The following is a 3,520-nucleotide window of genomic DNA, read 5'->3' as shown; positions in this document are numbered from 1 at the left end:
TAATAGATGTCCTTATGTCCAGCCAGGATAGAGATGTATCAGGTAGAAGCATGTTCATAACATAACAGCAACATACACAGCAGGTATCATATAGATCATGTTAAGACTGACTCATAAAGATATACAACACAACAGGTATCATATATGATCATGTTAAGACTGACTCATAAAGATATACAACACAACAGGTATCATATAGGATCATGTTAAGACTGACTCATAAAGATATACAACACAACAGGTATCATATAGGATCATGTTAAGACTGACTCATAAAGATATACAACACAACAGGTATCATATATGATCATGTTAAGACTGACTCATAAAGATATACAACACAACAGGTATCATATATGATCATGTTAAGACTGACTCATAAAGATATACAACACAACAGGTATCATATAGGATCATGTTAAGACTGACTCATAAAGATATACAACACAACAGGTATCATATAGGATCATGTTAAGACTGACTCATAAAGATATACAACACAACAGGTATCATATAGGATCATGTTAAGACTGACTCATAAAGATATACAACACAACAGGTATCATATAGGATCATGTTAAGACTGACTCATAAAGATATACAGCACAACAGGTATCATATAGGATCATGTTAAGACTGACTCATAAAGATATACAACACAACAGGTATCATATAGGATCATGTTAAGACTGACTCAAAGATATACAACACAACAGGTATCATATAGGATCATGTTAAGACTGACTCATAAAGATATACAACACAACAGGATAAAACAATAGACACTTTATTCTACCATTCCGAACACAATATTGTCCCACGTGACCTTGACAAAGACATATAGTCGATTATAATAGGAGCATGTATTGTCCCATGTTAAAGACATTTGGTTGATTATAGGAGCATGTTTGTGGCACATTCATAAAGATATTGTCTGATATTCTTCCCCACAACTTACCCTGACCAGTTCCATCATGTCTTTTACAAAGCCATCCACCTCTGGTCCTTCCAAAGCTCCGGTGTTACTCTGACCAATGGGGAAGAGAGAACATAGAACTCATTAAAAGCTCCGGTGTTACTCTGACCAATGGGGAAGAGAGAACATAGAACTCATTAAAAGCTCCGGTGTTACTCTGACCAATGGGGAAGAGAGAACATAGAACTCATTAAAAGAGCATCATGCCAAAATTCTAATTCTATTCTAATTCTCTCTTCTCTGAATGCAGACCAAACATCCTTGTTTTGCAACTCGTATTTAATTTACAGACCACATAGAGGAAGCAGTTACCCTGCAAATCAAATCTAACATCCCAGCCCCAAGGGTACTCTTGTCTGTACTCACAACATCATAGTGGTTGAATATTTTGTCAAAGTCTCTCTTTCTGTCTTCTTGACTGGAGGCCTGTAAACAGAGTCAATTATGGTTAGTTTCATTTTCCATCTTCCTAGGAAGATTTAGCAGAGTAATGTAATGAACATTATCAGAAACACATCAACTGAACTCACATCCATTTTGAACTGTAGCATGAAATTCTCTTCTAGAGCCAGGATCCTAAAGGAAAACAGGAAATAAACAACAGTTTGATCAAGCAAAACAACACAGTCAGAAAAGGTATTGGTACTACAATATACAGTCAATTAGAAGTACCTTGCCAAATGGTTCAGTATTCAGAATTGTAATAGAGTCAATCAGAAGTACCTGGCCAAACGGTTCAGTATTCAGAATTGTAATAGAGTCAATTAGAAGTACCTGGACAAATCGCTCAGATCCAAGCGACCGTCCTTATTTTTGTCAAAAATCTTCATCTGTTAGAAAAAGGAATTGATGCATAATACATGTGCCATTTTAGACCAACGGAGATATTAAATATATTTAGCGATTACTGGTTTCCCTGCTTAAAAAGACAACTAAACATGTTTGTCAATGGTTCAGATCTGAGCACAAATAAACACATGCTGACACATGTTAGCGTTTTCATTATGAATCTTGTTCTGGGGGCAGCTCTGCAGAGTGGTCACTAGCTGGCAAAGACACAACGTGATTAAACCTAACCCTAACCTTAACCACACTGCTAAGCCTAATGCCTAACCCTAACCTTAACCACACTGCTAAGCCTAATGCCTAACCCTAACCTTAACCACACTGCTAAGCCTAATGCCTAACCCTAACCTTAACCACACTGCTAAGCCTAATGCCTAACCCTAACCACACTGCTAAGCCTAATGCCTAACCCTAACCTTAACCACACTGCTAAGCCTAATGCCTAACCCTAACCTTAACCACACTGCTAAGCCTAATGCCTAACCTTAACTACACTGCTAAGCCTAATGCCTAACCCTAACCTTAACCACACTGCTAAGCCTAATGCCTAACCCTAACCTTAACCACACTGCTAAGCCTAATGCCTAACCCTAACCTTAACCACACTGCTAAGCCTAATGCCTAACCCTAACCTTAACCACACTGCTAAGCCTAATGCCTAACCTTAACTACACTGCTAAGCCTAATGCCTAACCCTAACCTTAACCACACTGCTAAGCCTAATGCCTAACCCTAACCTTAACCACATTGCTAAGCCTAATGCCTAACCTTAACCACACTGCTAAGCCTAATGCCTAACCCTAACCTTAACCACACTGCTAAGCCTACTGCCTAACCCTAACCTTAACCACACTGCTAAGCCTAATGCCTAACCCTAACCTTAACCACACTGCTAAGCCTAATGCCTAACCTTAACTACACTGCTAAGCCTAATGCCTAACCCTAACCTTAACCACACTGCTAAGCCTAATGCCTAACCCTAACCCAACCACACATTGCTAAGCCTAATGCCTAACCTACACACTGCTAAGCCTAATGCCTAACCCTAACCACACTGCTAAGCCTAATGCCTAACCCTAACCTTAACCACACTGCTAAGCCTAATGCCTAACCCTAACCTTAACCACACTGCTAAGCCTAATGCCTAACCTTAACTACACTGCTAAGCCTAATGCCTAACCTAACCTTAACCACACTGCTAAGCCTAATGCCTAACCCTAACCTTAACCACATTGCTAAGCCTAATGCCTAACCTAACCTGCTAACCAACACTGCTAAGCCTAATGCCTAACCTAACTAACCTTAACCACACACTGCTAAGCCTAATGCCTAACCCTAACCTAACCACACTGCTAAGCCTAATGCCTAACCCTAACCACACTGCTAAGCTAATGCCTAACTCTAACCACACTGCTAAGCCTAATGCCTAACCCTAACCACACTGCTAAGCCTAATGCCTAACCTAACCACACTGCTAAGCCTAATGCCTAACCTAACCACACTGCTAAGCCTAATGCCTTACCCTAACCACACTGTGCCTAATGCCTAACCTTAACCACACTGCTAAGCCTAATGCCTAACCTAACCACACTGCTAAGCCTAATGCCTAACCCTAACCACACTGCTAAGCCTAATGCCTAACCTAACCACACTGCTAAGCCTAATGCCTAACCCTAACCACACTGCTAAGCTAATGCC

General features: G+C 40.2%; 1 long non-coding RNA gene across 1 annotated transcript; it reads right to left on the bottom strand.

Moving 5' to 3' along the window:
• Window positions 1–727: 727 nt before the first annotated feature.
• On the bottom strand, window positions 728–1,554 carry LOC135538922 (uncharacterized). Its single transcript, XR_010455509.1, has 3 exons — window positions 1,507–1,554; window positions 1,343–1,402; window positions 728–1,027 (listed from the first exon to the last, which is right to left on the bottom strand). It is a non-coding gene; the product is annotated as an uncharacterized LOC135538922 (long non-coding RNA).
• Window positions 1,555–3,520: the final 1,966 nt, after the last annotated feature.

The sequence above is a fragment of the Oncorhynchus masou genome, unplaced genomic scaffold, assembly GCF_036934945.1.
Source record: "Oncorhynchus masou masou isolate Uvic2021 unplaced genomic scaffold, UVic_Omas_1.1 unplaced_scaffold_10194, whole genome shotgun sequence".
Classification (NCBI taxonomy): domain Eukaryota; kingdom Metazoa; phylum Chordata; class Actinopteri; order Salmoniformes; family Salmonidae; genus Oncorhynchus; species Oncorhynchus masou.
This window is presented reverse-complemented; position numbering and strand designations above follow the sequence as displayed.